Consider the following 19,661-nt stretch of genomic DNA (forward strand, 5'->3'; position numbering starts at 1 on the left):
CAATGAGTTATTCTACCCAGTTGATCTCCTTTGTCCTTTTGCTTCCACTCTTGTCCTTCCACCAGAAAACATGTATCCACAACACAGGGATCATACTAAGTTCTATCAGGTAATTTATCTGTAGACGAGATCCAAACTGAAAGTTAAGGTATATGAATGGTTACATTGAAAAAAAATGAACAAAAAAGGCAATTTCATATTTGAAATACATGTCCATCCCTGGAATAAAGGAAGGGTTCCAATATAATCAATGTGCAACCAGTTGTTTGGGGAAGATAAAAAAGCTTAGCAAACAAGCGATAATGAGATTTGAGGAAGGGAAAAATGTGAAATACCTTGACTCTCCCAACAGAGTTGGCATGGCACGGCTGAGTCACTTGCCTAAGGCCACAGGTCCTGTTACACAGCTCTATCCACTGGGCACTCCCAGTTTTCAGATTCCAATAACCATTCTTTTTTCTTATTTCTTCAGCCCCAGTAATGACATGAACCATCTCTTGTGAGTTCTCAAATGCCCTGTGCAGATGACATTAAATAGACTTTTAATCAAACTCCTCTCAAATTACCTAATTTGAGTTTAACATCTGATTATCTTTTACAGTGCTAACTGATAGAATAATTGGAATCATCACTTGCCTCAGGAAAGAGTGTCAAAATGCAATTCTGGGATTGAGTTGCTTGTATGTTCAAGGAGTGAAGGGATATTCTTTCTGGTAGAAGGAAATGAATAATGAATAATCCATGGCAGGTGGTAGTATGGATAATAATTCAAATTACCACTAGTGGTGGCTTTATGTCTTGGTCTGCTTAGGCTGCCATAATAAAATACCACAAGCTGGGTGGTTTAAACAACAGAAATTAATTTTCTTACAGTTCTTGAGGCTTGGAAGTCCAAGACCAAGATGTCAGCACGGTCAGTTTCCAGTGAAGCTCTCTTCCTGGTTTGCAGACAGCCACCTTCTCACTGCGTGCTCACATGACCTTTCCTTGGTGGTATGCACAGAAGGAGAGAGAACTCTGGTTTCTCTTCCTCTTCTTATAAGGACATTAGACCTATGGATTAAGGACTTTATGGCCTCATTTAACTTTACTCACTGCCTCACAGGATCTATCTGTAAACACAGTCACAGGCCCTATCCTCCAATACAGTTAGGACTTCAATATATGGAACAGGGGTGGTGGGGGAGCACATTCAATCTGTAACTTTTGGAATGAAGTGCACAGTGAATGCAAGAAGTAATGAAATCAAATATCTGTGGCTCTGAGTTGCTACTGCAACAACAATAACCAAAATATTGATTACAAAGATGCCAATGATGATGTTATGATCTAACTTTTGAACTCCTGGAAAATGTATAAGAGATAACAGAGAACTTGAGATGTCTGACTGTCCAACAGAGAATGAAAGTGGACAATTGGAAAGCTTCTTCACGAGCTTTGAAAAGCCCTTTATTTCCTATAGTTGGGAAGCTGACATGGCTGAGAACCAAGCCCAATGCCTGATTATAATTGCTTTTTTATTATAATCTTGTGAATATTAAATGTGGTAATACGTGCGAAGATTGTATTATCATCTGGAAAACAATATAGGCTGTTCTTGATAACTATTAGCTACTATTATCATGTATATGAAATGTACAGTGGGTATAACATCACAACAATTTTGCCATTGATAAGTTATGGTAGAAAATGTCTCGTACCATTGCTATAGTAAAAATGCAACTTTTAATATAAATTATTAATATATTGAAAATTGGTAGAAATATTGAACTCTAAAAATTTAGTCAAGACATTTTGTCTTCTTAAGTCTACTATTAAAAATAAACTTAAAATAGGTGGCCATTAAAATTATGTATATTGATAAAGAAAGATGATTATGAAGTACTGTTTGGGAGGAAAAATGCAAGTTGCACATTTGCAATGATAATATGATTACATTTATATAAATATATAGGTATACAGAGAAGGAGTGAGAGATTGTACATATCTGCATCTATATGTAGAAAATAGTCTCGACCCTTTTCAAAACATGCAGCCAACAATCATATGAAAAAAAGCTCAACATCACTGGTTATTAGAGAAATGCAAATCAAAACCACAATGACATATCTCACAGCAGTCAGAATGGTTATTATTAAAAAGGCAAAAAATAACAGATGCTGGCAAGGTTGTGGAGAAAAAGGAACACTTACACGCTGTTGGTGGGAGTGTAAATTAGTTCAACCATTATGGGAGACAGTGTGGCAATTCCTCAAAGATGTAAAGACAGAATCACCATTTGATCCAGCAATCCCATTACTAGGCATGAAGCCAAATGAGTATAAATTGTTCTGTTATAAAGATATATGCATGCTCATATTCATTGCAGCACTATTCACAATAGCAAAGACATGAAATCAACTCAAATGCCCGTCAGTGGTAGATTGGATAAAGAAAATGTGTGACATATACACCATGGAATGCTATGAAACCTTAAAAAGAAATGAGATTATGTCCTTTGCAGGGACATGGATGGAGCTAGAAGCCATTATCCTCAGCTAACTAACACAGGAACAGAAAACCAAATACCACATGTTCTCGCTTATAAGTAGGATCCAAATGATCAGAACACATGGACACATAGAGGGGAACAACACACACTAAGGCCTATCAGAGGGTGGAGAGTGAGAGGAGGGAGAGAATCAAGAAAAATTACTCATGGGGACTAGACTTATAACCTGGGTTACCAAGTAATCTGTCCAAAAAAAAAAAAAAGAAACCATGACACAAGTTTACCTATGTAACAAAAATAAAAGTTTTTTTAAAAGAAAATCATCTAGAAAAATGCACTGTAAATTTTAATTATGTCTATCTCTGGGGATTAAATTAAGAAATATTTGTATTTTGTTTGATATATTTCTGTACTCTTTAAATACATTGAAACAATTATGGTTTATGTGCATAAAAACATATGATTTCTTCTGTTGTAGAATAGGTACATTTTTATTTAGCACAAAACTCTGAAAATCAAAGTGAGCAGATAACTGAGCTGATATGTGCACAGTGTATTATACTTTGATATTTCTATTGTTTAAAAAATAGTTTTTATATATAACCTACCAAAAGTTTTGTAAATACTAAAAGACCCAGAAGTATTATATTCCAAGACCTTTATTTTAATTAATCCTCAAAACACATCCTATCTGTTTGGTTGGTTCTTGTCAACAATTTTTCAGAGTTCTAGGTAAACAGAATAATAATATTGACTAACAGAAAGATCTTTGTCCATGGAATGTTCTTTACAGGATGGCTCTGGCTTAGGATCCCTTATAGTCAATAAAACTAGAATAAATAAATAAAACTAGAATAAAACTAGCTTCATAAATAAAGCTTTGCTCCATGGACAATGTTACATAAGCTGTGGCATAAAATGGAGATAACTAAAATTCTCCTGCTGTGTGAGGGAATAATCTCTCATTTGAAGACATGTCAACTCTTGGCCAGGAAGAGCACGTCCACTGCAGGAGGAAGAACTTAGGGAACTGCCTTTAATGCCCCAGACAACTGCCCATTTTCCTTCAACAAACCAATGGCCTTTAATAACAGGGGAGAATTTTGATTCATGTGAGTCAGATTTAAGGATATAATCTTTTGTATTAGCTCAAAAACAGAGTAAACAAAAGAAGAAAACAACAAAATTACATGCTTATTAATGCATTTCTCCAAATAATAGTGATTTTAAAATGCAAAAGTTAATGAATATTTATGTAGAACTTACCATGTACCAGGTGCTTTCCCTATGTTATTTTGCTCTACTATCTACCATGCGAGGTATATAGAAACACTCTCATTTTCAAATAAAATTAGTAAGACACGAAGAGATTTTTTTACGTGCAAACTTACCCAGCTACTAAGTGAGGGATCTGGCATTTCAACCTAGATCCATCTCCTTACCACCTACTACTACATATGAGGAATTTAAGTCTTTGACATTCTTTCCATGGGTTGAATTCAAGAACCAGTTCTCTACTTTAGAACCTGATGTGAAATTCCAAGTGTATTAGAAAGCATTACTTTCTATATTTGCAGCCCTGAATCTATCCCCCTCTAAGCCTTATATATCCAACAAATAACTTAATTGCCTTTGGTTAGATGTCCAGAGCTAAGGTCTGAGACTCAGATGAAATGATTCTCCATCTAATAAAAGTTTCTTTGAATGGCACTCAGGACCCACTCTTGAAAAGTCACTTCTAATTACACTTTGACATTTGTTTTGCTTCACAACAAAGAAAGAAATAAATAAACCCAATGACTTTTAATAAAATGGATATGAGTTTTGCCCTGGGAGTAGGTCAAAATTGAAAGAAGTCATCTATAAAGCTTTTGAAAGAGTTTGAATGGAATTACTTCATTTTTTTTCATCTAAAACTAAAGCGATACTTCTGTGCTCCATAGGCAGAAATATTTATTCTTTTTTGACATATGATCCAGGGATTTTTAATGCTTCTCTAGAAAAATGAATTCTAGAGAGGCTAAGATGATGAATAATTACAAATAACAGAGTTCTCTTCTTTTGATGTTATTCCCAGTTACTTTTTATTTTGAATAAATGAATATTCCTGTGAAAGAAGGGCAGTTGAGGAGTAGGTGCAGGTAGAAGTGTGTCGTGTTATACAACCCTAGGATTCATCAGCAGGTGGGCATCATGACATGAAACCAAAACTCAGGTGAATAGATGGCATCCCCCCAAAAGCAAGGTCATTTGGGCCACACATTTATAATTACACTCACCATATATACTTCACATAAGAAAAAAGATAATTCTTTTGTTGCTCCATGATTTTCACTATTTTTCCAGCATTCACAGAGTCCCTTGGTGAAAGAAAAAAAAGTCAAAATATCACAAATGACAGAAAATTAAAGCAGAGGTGAAAAAAATATATAAACGCCGGATGAAGTAGTCTAGATCCTTTAACAAGAACTGTTTCTATGACAAAAGTAATTGTTTTTGCTGATGTTGTTGTTTTCACATGAATTAATAGTGTTAATAGTGCCAGTCATTTCATTCAGAACAAGCTAATTTGTTTATTGATATGGTTCTTTTAGTGAAAAGTGGTAAGAGAAGAAGTTCCTGGTTTCATAACTTCCTACCCCAAGGGTATGATGGAATGCATTCACATGCTGTAAATTATTTTAGAAAGATCAAAGTAATTGACTCAATTAGCTATGATAGCATGTATGACTTGCTTTTATAAATTGAGGAAGAAAGTGTCTCTGCACTTCAGAAGCTGAGCAGAGCACTATTGGGGCAGATACACAAGTGTCTTCCCTGTAGTAATCTACCTTTTATAGTTTTTTCCTTGTATAGATCCTTAAAGTGTGGTATTTTCTCCAAATTGTTTTTATCACAATCCATTCTAAATTTGCGCCAAGTTGAAAAATGATGAAGAAATACACGTTGCTCATATTTGTCAAATTAATATAAGTAAAGTTATATAGATGTGAAGTTATGTGTGTGCATACACACACATATATGCAGAAAGGGATAGAGAAAGAGAGAGAGAAAGACTGAATCTTGTTCAGTGCTTTTCTTGGTAAATCAAAGAAAATTCAGGCCACACTTCTCTCAGGCAATGTGGTCAATCTCTCAACATGCCTTTTTCTGTATTCCCTGATTTTCCTGCTGCCTCAGTCCCTATTTGGAAATAAAATTAGCTACTACTGAACGTAAATATCAGCAACCAGATAATCAGGCTTTCCCACTGCTTTTCTGGGGACCCATCTTAGACCAGAAATGCAAGAAAAAAATTGATACACATGCTGAAATAAAGTTTCTATGTGAGTTGTCTGGTTTGAAGAGAGCAAGTGAAGAGACCATAGAGATTGAGGATAATGGGAGAAAATGATGGAACAGGTATTTTATTATAAAAGTCTGAATAATGCTATTTATTTTTTATGAAAATTAAACAATCTAGAAGCCTTCGCGTTTCTAATATACTAGTCAAATCAGACTCTCCTCTCTCTTTCAAAATCACTCCATTCTCCCTAAGTATTTTTTGTTGAAATTCAGGGAGTCTAAGACTGATTTATCTTACTCCCATAGTCTATTTCTTCCTCAGTTATCACAACCCAGTGAAGGATATAACCATTGACTCAGACAACCAAAGGATCTAGAAATTTCTAAATACCCTTTGATTCTTCTTTCTTCCTCACATGTAACATTCAGTCACCAGCTAAGTCCTGTGTGTCTAGTTCCTCCATGGCTCTTCATATTTCTCCTTTCAGCCCCCACTGCGTAATCTGTCTTTCAGCCCTTACCACTTCTCACCTGGACTAAAACAACAGCCCCTGAACATGTATCTCTGTATCTTTGCAATCTCTCTTTCCCTTGGTTGCAAGAATAATTTTTCTAAAATCATATTCTGTTACTTTCTTTAAAATAATGTAGAAGTATTAGAGCACTCTCTCCCTAAAGTACAGATTGTCTTATATGGTATGAATTATCTTCTGGGCTCTGGCTATCCTCACAGGCTCCATTGCTCGAGGGAAAATATCACTGTAAATTGGCTTATCTTTGTAGCAAACATACACTGTAAAGAAAAGTTGATTCTATATATGTGAATCTTAGCCCTCTTTCATAGGTTGTATGAAACAGATTTTGAGACTGTAAGATTTTCACACAGGAGGTACTAGGGATGGAGAAACAACATGTATGAAGGATGAATTTAGCAGGAGGAGAGGTTGAATTATAATGCTATCACAATAGAGCCTTAGCCAATCCTACAGAGAGTTTTGTCCTTCAAAGATTTCATACTAAGGTGAGAGGTCAAGTTTAGATCCCCCTACATGGACCAGTCATTGGAATATTGGCTGCACTGGGGAGAGTTATGGCCTGGGTAAAGCAGTTTTCTTCCAACGAAGGTAATTCATGGAAAATAATTCAGCTTTAAGTCATCAGCTGTCCATACTCCCAACAGCTAAAAAATGAGTGCCTAGGTCCCAAAGGGGCACCTGGGTGGAGCATCCCAGTGATTACAACTTTTACCAGAATGTGTTTATTTCAGCAGTCATTGTTATTTAAACTTATTCCTAACAGGATATTAATGAGAGCCAAATTCTAAATTTAAAAAATTAGGATACATGATAAAGATGATTATCCTAAAGCTTTATATAGCTTGACAATGATTTCCAAAATAAACATTAAGAAAATAAAAGTGTAAATTGAAGAAACAATATATTCATGTTCAGCTGTGTTGACCTCTGGATGTCGCTTGTTAAATAGGTAAATTATTTCCTAATTTCCTCTTTTGGTAGGATTTCTATAAATGTAGAATAAAAACTTGGACTTTCAAAAGGTAATTGAGAAATCGGAACATCTTCATTCTTTGGTCGATCTCATTACGGTTACATAACCCCGTTATTGCGCTCCACAAGATATTTTCTGAGTTAGTTAATGTTACTTTTAAGTTACAAAAATTAGCCTGGGCAATACAATGAGACCTCTTCTCTGGAAAAAATAAACAAAAATCTGCTGGGTGTTGTGACATGCACCTGTGATACTAGCTACTTGGGAAACCGAAGTGGAAGGATCACTTGAACCCAGGGCGTTGAGGCTGCAGTAAGCTCTAATTGTGCCACCACACTCCAGCCTGGGCAACAGAGCAAGACTCGGTCCAATAATAATAATAATAATTAAAATAAATAAATTACAGAAATTGATCAATATTTTAAAGGTAATTTTTATTTTCTGTGCTGAAGTATTAGCTGAAAATTAACAAATAAATATGACATATTGATAGTTATTAACTATTATAATAATTAACATTATATTATTATTATACCCATTGAAGTAAATGCAATTAGAATTTAGGTAGATTTATTCACCATTCATATAACTTAAGCTAAACAGACTTACAAAGAATGCAGAGAATTGTCCCTAGATGATTGTGCAAAAGACAGCGTGAATGAGGGAAGCCCCCTCACACACACACCATGCTCTTACAAAGAGGAAATGCATAGTTAGTCCCCAGTACTATAAGTGACATAGAAAGTAAAGACTGCTTAGAGTCTCTATGTAAAGACAGTTACTAATGAAAATGAGTGCTATAAAACTGCAGCAAAGGAATTTCAGAAAGCAGAATTTGTGCAGATTTTCTAAAGGTCTGTCATCAGAGCTGACACGATATTCTCTAATTTTTTTAAATAAGGGCAAAAAAATACCTTAAAAAATTTTCAACCTATTCTAACACTCACAGTCAAACATACATTTTTACCACAATATTTAACTTATATTTGTCCATCCCTCATTAGCCTATATTTCCATCCTTTTATTGTCTGCTGACTTCTTCCTCACAGTGTATAAATACCGTAAAATCCTTCTCAGATAAAGAAGCCTTCCTTACTCTTTTGTCTCTACGTGCCTTTCTTAACCAAGATCTTCAAAAGAGTAGTCCACAATTGATAGACTCACTTGTTCTCTTCCTATTCACTCATTACATTATTAAAATCAGGATCTCATTCCACGTACTTAGTATAGCCATTCAGACAAAAGTCACCAGTGACAACCTAACTTGTAAATCCAATGAGCTTTTCTACACGTTCATCTTATTTTACCTCTCTAGGGAATTCAACACTATGAATGTACATATAAACACACTTATTCACATCCAGGCACACATAATATATGTGTTTTGGAAAGAATATATAACAATGAAACTTTTAAATTAAATGTAATATTTGAGTAATGAGCATGTTTTACTTTTGTAATTTAAAAAAATTTAAAAGCACCCCAAACAGATTTTAAACCCTGGGGAAAATGTTATAACCTCATGTTCTGCTGTGAGGACTGAGCTATTTTATTACTGTATTTAGTTTGAGCTTGACCTCCACATCTTTCACAATTAGATCAAACTTTCAAAGAAAGCTGCACCACAGTCAGTGATGAAAAAAGAGAAAGGCACTCGATTTGATGTTATATACCCAGAAGTTCTTATTCACTCTATGGATCACTGACCGAAGGCCACAAAATTTCCAATTTGAAACCATGAATGAGAAGAAAAGTTAGCCGCTGACTGGAGCACCTTCGTCCTGATTCACAGCAGCCCCTGCCTCTCGGGTTTGATGTGCCTCAGCAATGTTATTTTGGGTTAGTTACTAGGCAACTACATCTGTGAGTCATAGGAGAGCACTCGGCAGCACCATCATCTGTGTCATCTTTCAATAGATTTCACACAATAGCTAAACACTAGTCACCTTTTTCTCACAAAGGCCCATGTCAGAAATCAGGACGGGAACCTGGGCTGCGTAGGATGGTTTTATACTGTAGGACTCATAATCAGCTTCCATGTAATTTCAGAAATAAACACCATTACAATTTTTTAAATAAATGGCTTACTAAAAGGGAGTCAATAATAAGGAGTATAAAGTAAAAATAAATATCATTCCCTAAGGTGGGATGGTCAATAAATAAGACACCTCTGGAAGATTTATTATCTCTCTCAAGTCTCCTCCAGGTTACAGCTCGAGCAATCCATTACTGTTTTCAGTGTACTAAAATAGACAGCTAGATTCTTCTCTTCTCAGTGTTCAGGACAACATACCCTATAATCTGGTGGAGACAAAAGCCTTCTCTCTATTACTTTTAAGGGACTCAATTATTCTTTTGGCTTAAAATTTTGTTCCATCCCAAAATATAAAAGTTACTAGAGACTAGGGTGTGCACCTGAGATGAAGCAGGTGGATAATGAAGGAAATAAATACAGGTTCTTCACAAGCAAATATTCAACTACACACTGAACTCTTCTGATCAATATCCCTCATATACGTGAATATCAACATTTCAAAGTTTACCTAATTCTGCTCTTCTTTCCAGATCACTTTTTTGTTCACTGAGGGTATCTGCCACCATCTAACCACTCAGGCTGAAAATAACCCTGATCTCCTCCCTCTGCCTTCATCAGGGCCAGCTTCATGGGCATGTAACTTATGCACTCACACAAGACTCCATTCACTGAAGGACCTCATACTTCATTAAAAACTTAATAATTTATAAACAATGTGTCCTGTGTTTTCATTTTGCAATAGACTCCAAAATTATGTAGCCTGCTCTGCCTTACATTTTTCATGTCAAATTAGCCATTAATTCTGTCCATTCTACCTACTAAACTAACCTAAAAACCTATCAATACTGTATCTCACTTTCATGGTTTAGGCCTTCAGCCTCCTAATAATGAAATCTGATTTTGGAAACGATTTTAAGGAACCTGTCTCATTGGCAGTAAACAGGGTCATGAGTAGGAGTTAGTAGAGAAGAGTTGTAAAAGAATATTCCAGGCAGCAGCAACAGCAGTGGACCATTCTGAAGTGGGAAAGAGGATGGTAGGTGGATAGAGTGAGGTGTAGAAATCCTAGATGTCCTCTGTTTATTCTTGCTCCACTTCTCTGAGTCTGCCCCTACGTGTTATCCAAGCCTAGGACTTCTGGTTATTATTTCTCACACCTGGCCCAGTGCACATTTGGATCTAACATGAGATTTTATTACTGTTGTTTTTAATCTGTTGCACTGTCTCTTACAAACAGTTCATCAGGTATCCTCAGGATCGCTCTGTCTAAACACTTTACTGTTAGGCCTACCTTATCCTCTATAGTAGAGGCTGGAGGTTGGACAGTTTCATTTCTTAGCACTTTTATATACATTCTCTGTAATATGATCCAACCACAACAACCTATGTGTCTCTGTACCTTTGAACAGGGTGCTCTCTTGGCCTATAACTCCTTACCTACTCAATTACCCAGAAGAAAAACCAGCACATTTCCAGCAATCTTTTCAGATAAATTTTATCACCATTTCTTGGAAAGGCTGAAGCTCTGGATAGTATTATCCTCTTCCTCCTCATCTTCATGTAGCTGCTTTGCTTGTTTCTACAATAGAACAAGTCACATGTGTTGGATGTTTAAGGGAAGGAAAGAAAAGAGAGAAGGGGCTGGGCGTGGTGGCTCATGCCTGTAATTCCAGCACTTTGGGAGGCCGAGGCTGGCGGATCATGAGATCAAGAGATTGAGACCATCCTGGCCAACATGGTGAAATCCTGTCTCTACTACAAATACAAAAATTAGCCGGATGTGGTGGTGCGCACCTGTAGTCCCAGCTACTTGGGGGAGCTGAGGCAGGAGAATCACTTGAACCTGGGAAGTGGAGGTTTCAGTGAGCCGAGATTGTGCCGCTGCACTCCAATCTAGCGACAGGGCAAAGACTATGTCTCAAAAATAAATAAATAAATAAATAAATAAATAAATAAATAAATAAATATATAAAATAAGAGAAGGATGAAACAACAGTTCTGGACTCGTCAGGAAAAAGTCTACAAATTAGCAAGTGAGGGCATTTGAAACAAAAACACGAAAGTCACCAAAGACGGCTCACCTACTTCTTAATTTTCTCTACATTTTTTCACCTCTGGAAATCACTAAGGTTTCCTTAAATGGGTTGGTGCCAGTTTGAACTGTGCCAGCTTTCTCAAGACAACAGCCTGAATGCTTTCCTTTCAGCCCTATGAGAGGTAATAAACCAGAAGTCAGTGAGCTCATCTACCCTAGCCTCCTGCATTCCTATATGCTCTCTGCATGCATAAAGGAAGTCTCAGTGTTATCCCTTCCTTTCCCACTGGAAACAGTGCATTGGCATTTATGCCGGTTCACTGATTCTAAAGGGTCAGGATAAGAAAGCCACAACTTCCTCCAATTACCTAGAATAGCTGAACTCAGCAGACACTGGAAGACTCCCTCCACAAACCCTTTTTCAAGCAGCTGCTGTAATCTAGCCATCTATTTATGTACAAAAGACTAAGTTATTTTCAGAAAAACAAAAACAATACAGGTTACACATGAAAGATCTCTCTATTCCTTACCCCTTCCAAGTAAACTAATTCCAACTAGATAAGCTGCTCTGGAATCAGGAATTCAGATGTATGATCAAATAACATCAAAATAATATGTTATAAATTTACTCACTGAGTCAATACATGAATACTTTATTTCTAATCACATTGAAATGCATAAGAAAAATAATTTCACATTATTTCCACATTTATTTCATAATATAATATATATGAGAATGTTCATAAAATTCCAAAAAATAATATTGGGAAGAAAAGACAGGGTAATTACTTCTCCCTATTTAATTTTTACTCTGAATTTATAAATATAAAATATTAATACATCTGGCATGTTAACATTCAATGTCAGTAACAACATTACCAGACTTCTGTTATGTCGGTGTTCTTTTAATTTCTAATTCACTTTCAAATTATTTTTATTTTATTATCTCTACTCAGTTTAAATTTTTGATTTTCATTTCCTGTTTTCAATTTGTTTCTTCTGCCAGACTTTATTATTATACAATTTATAAACCATGGCATTCTGTGGCTGATAAGTAAGTACAGCCAGAAGCCAGTTTTATTTTTCAGAAATGAAGTAATACACTTATTACAAAAAAAAGACCTTAATCATACTTTCCTTTATTTTTATGGTCATACCACTTTTGACAACGCAAAGTGTGTTAAAATGCAACTGCAGTATCATATACCATTAATGATTTAATATTAGAAATGTATTCCAAAGAAACAGAAATACTTTCATCAAGTGCAACTGCTTTTGAAATTTCCTTGACATTTAACATGTGCTAGTGTTAGGAGAACTTTGGGGTGTCACCTTTCTGGCCGCAAACCTGTGGCCAGTGGCACCTTTGCTCGAGTTTTGCTCCAAACCACTGGGCTCATTCTGCCCACTGGGCCTGGCAGGCTGTGCTAACTCACCTTACCTGCCTGGATCCCACACCTCCAAGGGAGATTGCAAGTCTGGCTTTGAGCAGCAAAGGGTTGTGACCCAGCATGGGGTCAGGCCACTGTGCAGTCAGACAAGCCAGCTGCTGCTATGAGGCAGGCAGCTCCAGGTGCTAGCATGGGCGCTGGCTCTCTGCAAAGCTGCAGCTGGACCAGGCCCACCACAAGCAGCTTCCCTGGCTGGCACCGGGGAATTCAGTGACACCTGGTAACTTGGAGATGTCAGCAACTGCAGGGTCCCAAAGAGGGAGTCACAACCCTGGCTGGGGGAGCTCCCAGGTCTAAGCTTCCTGAAGGGCCACAGTTCTTTTCTCCTTCTCTTCACCTGCAATGTGATGAGCAAGGGGCATGTTTTTTTTTTTTTTTTTTTTTTTTTTTTTTGAGACGGAGTCTCGCTCTGTCGCCCAGGCTGGAGTGCAGTGGCGCGATCTCGGCTCACTGAAAGCTCCACCTCCCGGGTTCACGCCATTCTCCTGCCTCAGCCTCCCAAGCAGCTGGGACTACAGGCGCCCGCCACCACGCCCGGCTAATTTTTTTTTTTGTATTTTTAGTAGAGACGGGGTTTCACCGTGGTCTTGATCTCCTGACCTCGTGATCCGCCCGCCTTGGCCTCCCAAAGTGCTGGGATTACAAGCGTGAGCCACCCTGTTTATGTTTCAGCTGTCTTAGCCTGGCGACAGGGCCTAAATTCTTGTGCTGCGACCAGGAAGAATGAGGAACACAGACAAGTGGAAGGTGAGTAAGATGAAGAGGAGCTTTATTGAGTGATAGAAGAGCTCAGAGGAAACCTGCAGGGGGGTAGCTCCTTTCTGCAGCAAGGGTGAGCTGATGAGGCAAATCGTCCTGACAAGTGTTCAGCTACCAGCAGAGAAGGTGGCTCCTCTCTGCGGCTTGTCCTCCCGACATCTTCAACTATCAGTGGAGAGGGCAGCTCCTCTCTACAGCTGGTCATTGGTTGTCTGTTCTGCTCTAGCTGAGCCAGGGACTTTTATGGGTCTCTTAAGTGAAGAAGTGCTTGCCGATTGGTCCATGGGCGGTGGAAAAGGCACCAGGTTTCCACTCGGACTGTGGGACTGCTGCCTTCAGGACCTCCCTGGTCTGAAGATGAGGACTCACTGGGGACTGTCCCCTTCCACCCAAGAGCCTGTCTGTCTCCTGCCATCGTCCATGGCGCCCAGGCTGCTTGCACCAAGGGGCACCTGCAAGTCAGCACCCCCACTGTCTTTCCCGCCATCCTTATTGGAGCCCAGAGTTTGGAGGGGGGCTGAGGTGGCAGAGGGCTAGTGTGTCAGCACTGCCCGGAGTTTGCACACACCCCGCCAGGCTGTGTCAGCCTGGAGCTCAGCCCTAACCCTGTTTGGAGATCGGAGTGGGCATGGGGAGCAGGAAGAGGCCAGATGGTGGGAGCAGACATCCCTGATCCTGTAGGGGAAGAGGGAATCTTTCCAGGCTCCCAAGAGTGCAGAGTGCAGAGACCCCTGGCAGTTCCAGCCATGCTTCCCTGAAGCAGCAAGAGCAAAGACGCTGCAAGCTCCCTCCGTGGCCTCCGTGCCCAGGGGCAGCCCAGGGCTCCCCTTTGCCCAGCTCGTGACCCTGTCAGTAGCGGGGGCGCCTCTGGGAGTGAATCCTGAACCCTGGCCTGGCTGTCAGGAGTGTCAGACTCGGTGATCAGCCTGATGCAGGGACGGGGTCCCAGGCGCCCTGCGCAGAGCCACCTCCCAAAGCAAAGGAACTCAGTGCCCTTGGTGGGGTGAGCCCGGAGCCCGCACCACTCCCACTTCCTGCCCCGGGCCCTCAAAGCATAGACCCAGCTCTGTGCCCTGGGCCTCTCTTTGTCCGACCACACTCCCCGGCTGGTGGGCAGCTCTGCGTGGCCCCATGGCAGCAGCTCCCAGGGCGGCGGGCTCTGGGGGCTCCCGCTTGTCCCTGGATCCCGCCAGCTCCATGGAGTGCAGCACTGCCCCTGGCCCAGCTGTGCCTCCTCCCCGCACCCTCCCTGTAGGGTGGTGAGTGATAGTAGTGACGTGGATTCACGGTCTGGAGCAATGAAGGCTCTCGGCCTGGGAGCAGGCTTCAGCCTGCTGCGGGAGGATGGCCAGCTGCACAGTAGGCCACCTCAGGGACGTGGCACACAGGGGACCCACCGCTGCCACTGCCACTCTCACAGACCCTCCTGCCACCACCGCCCGCGCCTCCCCGCCACTGCCATCACCAGTAACTTCTGTGAAGACAATGTGCACACTAGTTTTAATGGCATCATTAATTCAGGATGATTGAAATAAGCACCACACCATGCTCAGCATATAATAGTGTATGCCTTATACTAACTCCTGTCCTTATCCATGTGGGGCAGCATAATGTCTATATTATCTAAATTCTCCTAAAATTAATAAAATAACTCAGTTAATGATAGCTTAAATTATTTATAGAAAAGCTAACTCTCATATAGATAACTTGCAAAGTTAGATTTAAAGAACTGAGATGTAAAATTTTATCTTTTTTTCTACTTTGTACTTTCATGAAGAAAAATGACTTCAGTAACACTGCACTAATTTCCTTATTACTAGTGTTCTTTAAAGCTCATCCACAGCGCCCAAAACTCCAAAGCGTATTCATTTTGCCTTTTTTTTTTTTTTACAAACAGAATGCTTAACTTAATTCTAAAGTATAAAGAAATAAAGTGATGGTAGTACTAAAAAATATAGCAATAATAATGTCAATAAGATAGCAATTAACATTTATATAGAATTAAGTATGTGCCAGACATTGATCTAATCCTTTTACAGGTATTAACACATTCACTTGGCACCATAGATACTTATAGAGTTTCCTGATCAAATTTCACTCTTTAAGGAACAATTAAAAACTCACCACAGAAGGTCTGCTATTTCTTCCACAATCTCACCACAAAAATCAATGCCTGCAATCAAGATTTCAAATGGTTCTGCAGTTTTACAAGTATTGCTCATCACGTTGCACCTGTTAGAATGCCCATTCTCAACAAGCCAAAAGATTACAAGTATTGACAAGGATGAGGAAAAAAGGAAACCCTTGCACACTGTTAATGGGAATATAAATTAGTACAACCATTATGGAAAGCAGTATGGAGGTTTTCAAAAAATTTAAAGTAGAACTGACATATGACCCAGCAATCCAACTACTAGTTATGCATCCAAAGAAATGAAATCAGTATATAGAGAGATACTGGCACTACCATGGTCATTGTCACATTATTCATAATAGACAAATATGAAAATGACTCATAGTTATTACCACATTATTCGCAATAGACAAATATGAAAGCAACCTAAGTGTCTATCAACAGATAAATGAATAGCAGTGCATATACACAAAATGGAATACTATTCCATCATAATAAAAGAAGAAAATCCTCTCATTTATGACAACATGAATGAACCTGGAGGATATCATGTTAAGTGAAATTAGCCAGGCACAGAAAGAAAAATATCACATGATTTCACTTATATGTGGAATCTAAAAAAGTTGATCTTTTAGAAGTAGAGAGGAGAATGGCAATTATCAGGGGCTGGAAATTGTTGGGAGGGTGGGGATGTTGGGAAGATATTGGTCAAAGAATATAAAATTTCAGTTAGATAGAAGGAATGAGTTCAATATATCTTTTATACAACATAGTGACTATATTTAATGATATACTGTATTCTTGAAAAATGCTGAGAGAATGGATATAAAGTATTCTCACCACAGAAATGATAAATATGTGAGGTAATACATATGTTAATTAGCTAGATCTTATCATTGCAAAATGTATATATACTGTAAGACATCATAGTGTACATGGTAAATACATATAATTTTATCTGTCAATTTTTTTAAATGAAAGGTATCTCTCTGTGGCCAAATACAGCTATTTCCCATTAGACATGGCTAACTCTACTCAGTTTTACCCTCATCCGCACTATGCACCACACCCCATGCAGACACAGTTCTCCTGAGAACATTTACTTTCACTAGGACAGTTACTTCTCTCAGATACCTCTGCCCCTGTGTTGGAACTGCGGGCTCCCTTAGAACATTAGCAGTGGAAAGTTACATAAGACTACATGAACTGCCAGAATTCATATGTTGAATTTGTGTCTAATTATATCTACACATATATTATTCTGGACATAGGGTTTATTTTATTAAAGGTTAAGAAATATTGCACAGTATAGTGGCAAAATGGGTAAAATTCTTTTCTCCTGCCTTCTTTGTAGTCCCTTAGCAGAAAGCCAAAGTATGGTAGCTTGTACCCCAATATTTTACAGGGTATTGATACAAAAAAGTCTTTTCGGTTTCTGTGTATATTTTCCCTCCTTCCCGCAGATCATAAATATTAGCATAGGCAACCCTTAGATGACAGTCAAATTTGAGAAAAAACCTTTGCTCTTCTCCTAGAAGCTCCTCCTTCTGAAGCTAAAAGTTTCTTTATTTGGCCAGATTTGCAGATTTATTCCCTCTCCCCTTAGGGTTATTTCTCAGGAAGTTTCCAGGTCCTTTGGAAAACATCATCCCAGAAGAACTATCTCATCAGTTCACAGTATATGATCACACATCTTCAGCCAAGAGGTAGCTGTGAATTAGGTCTCAGTTAATTTCATTGTATCCAAATATTTATTACTCATTATTATAAGAATGGTTTTCTCAAAGCCAGTTAGAATCTATGCCTACAAATTAAGAGTTATTTAATTTGACATTTAACCACTCTCCCTGGCATGAACTATGGAGCTCACCAAATATGCCTTCTGCTCCCCATTATTTCCTTGTTCTCTTGCATTTAAGCTCAGTTGTTCAATTACTTCTGGACAATGCCTATGAGTAGAAGCAAAGGCATAGAGGAGTTATGCACAACCTTCTAGATTCTCTTTACCTGCCATTAATTGAAGTACTATGGTACAGGTAAAAGATAGTAGAATTTGCATCAGAATAGAAACCTGATTTGTAGGATTTGCTGATTTCCATGGTGTAAATACTCCCAACATGTCCCATGTCAAGCTATTCATGTGAAATTACAAAATGGAGAGGTGGGACGATCCACAAAGAATTGGTTCTCATCAACCACTATACACCATCTCTAGCACACCACTGTAAGCTCCAAAAGAAGAGGACATACGTATAATTTACAGACAGAGGCAGAAAATATTGCCTTGTGTAATTGAAGTACATAATATTCAATGTATGCTTGGTTGAGCTCGGACATCTACATATGTAACACTGTCTAAGGAATTAAGATGGTATGAAAATGCGTTACATTTAGACAGGGAATCTATTAAGGAGGTGTTTCATAAATTCATTTAAGGATGACAGGTAATCCCACATCCTGCCAAAGTAACCAGTGTAAACTCAGATTCAACCAACATTTTCCTGAATGAACGTTATACACCAAGAAGAATGTTAGTTATTTTTACACATGTTGCCCCATTTCACCGCAAACTCCTTTATCTTAGTTCTATTTTGCAGATGAGAAAAATGAAGTGTATGCAATTAGCAAGAAATGAAAGGAAAATTTGAATCCAAGCACTCTGACTTCAAGCTCAACGTGATGATTCTGGATCATATGGCATAGTCTCCAAAATAAATAAATAAAAGTAACTAGAAGAAATAAAGCTTTATTCTGCTTAAGAATCTCATAACTTCCTGAAGACAAACATGGCCAAAGAGGCTAGAGGTCACAAAAAGGTAATTAAATATTTGAGGTATTTTATTTCTTTCTCTAAATTCAGTGAAGTCAGTAAATATTTCAGAAGCTACTACATGCCGCATGAGGAAGTTGACTCTCAATAGACAATATTTATTTTTAATTATAGATACCTCTAGCTTGAAGAATGATTTTTCTAGTCATTGCAGTTTAATAGAAACATCTCTTTTAAAAATATAAATTTGTTCCATGTTCATTCTAAATTCATGGGATGCTAATTATACTGCCCGACAGAAAGGAGATTTCCTTAGCAAATATCAAATATAGGTAATCTTGCAAGATATATGTCCCATTACAATCTAATAATCTGTAGGGCTATTTATACAACATCTTATCTCTTTAAGATGTTTCTGTTGTATACATAATCCGAAAAGTGATAATATCCAGAATACTTTAACAAAATAGATTTTCAGATGTTCGAAAATTTGGAAGCCAGTTCCTAGAATTACTCTGGCCCACCAAAGGTCTCTTTTTTCCTATATATCCCATTAGCAGTAACTAAAGTTTAACAATAGCTAACTATAAAGACATGCTAAAAGTTAATTTAAATTTAATTAACTTAATTTATTTTTAAGTTAAACATAGCCAATTCACAGAATTAAACTGACAACTGAATTAAATTTTCTGGAAGAATAGCTGATTTTATTCACCCCTGGTATTAGAGACATTTTCACAATGTCTACCAAGAGCATCATTTTACAATTTGCAGAAGTGCCCTAAACTAGTTTCATTTTCAAATGCAAACAGATGAAGTTTTCCTATTCCCCAAACTTTTTAACTTCAGCACACCAAATAGAAAATTAGTCTCACATATAGGCAAGAAGACAGAATGAGCAGTGGAAACTTCATTAAATTGTTCTTTTTAAAGTTCTTCAAGGTAAAGATTATACAAGCCTGCCTGAAAGTAGGATGACTTGATATTAAGTTGAAACTGAATTTAACAAAAGAATGTAAAAATCCCTTTGCCATCTATTCAGAGTTTATATCAGATGTTGCTTCTGAATTATCTCTTCCAAAATTTTTTCAGGCTTTAAGGACTCCAACCTACGATCCCTTTCAAAAGATTACTGTCATAACCAAATATTTTTTTTTGAATGGCCACTTACTTTCTGTTTACATGTTTCCAA

The 19,661-nt window shown here is 38.0% G+C and overlaps 1 protein-coding gene across 5 annotated transcripts in view; it reads right to left on the reverse strand.

Annotated features, from left to right (window-relative positions):
• Positions 1 to 344: 344 nt before the first annotated feature.
• Positions 345 to 19,661, reverse strand: part of ZBBX (zinc finger B-box domain containing) — a 270,417-nt gene continuing 251,100 nt past the window's right edge. The window contains exons 19-21 of one of the 5 annotated variants that reach the window (XR_010116494.1): positions 17,570 to 17,648; positions 4,771 to 4,851; positions 345 to 516 (exon numbers count right to left, since the gene is read on the reverse strand). The gene's annotated coding sequence lies outside the window, so the exon portion shown is untranslated. Of the gene's footprint in view, positions 517 to 4,770; positions 4,852 to 10,866; positions 10,900 to 11,456; positions 11,529 to 15,689; positions 15,739 to 17,569; positions 17,649 to 19,661 lie in introns of those variants that run through there. The other 4 variants (XR_010116496.1, XR_010116495.1, XR_010116497.1 and 1 more) reach the window with 4 other exon arrangements.

Source organism: Symphalangus syndactylus, chromosome 17 (assembly GCF_028878055.3).
Source record: "Symphalangus syndactylus isolate Jambi chromosome 17, NHGRI_mSymSyn1-v2.1_pri, whole genome shotgun sequence".
Lineage (NCBI taxonomy): Eukaryota > Metazoa > Chordata > Mammalia > Primates > Hylobatidae > Symphalangus > Symphalangus syndactylus.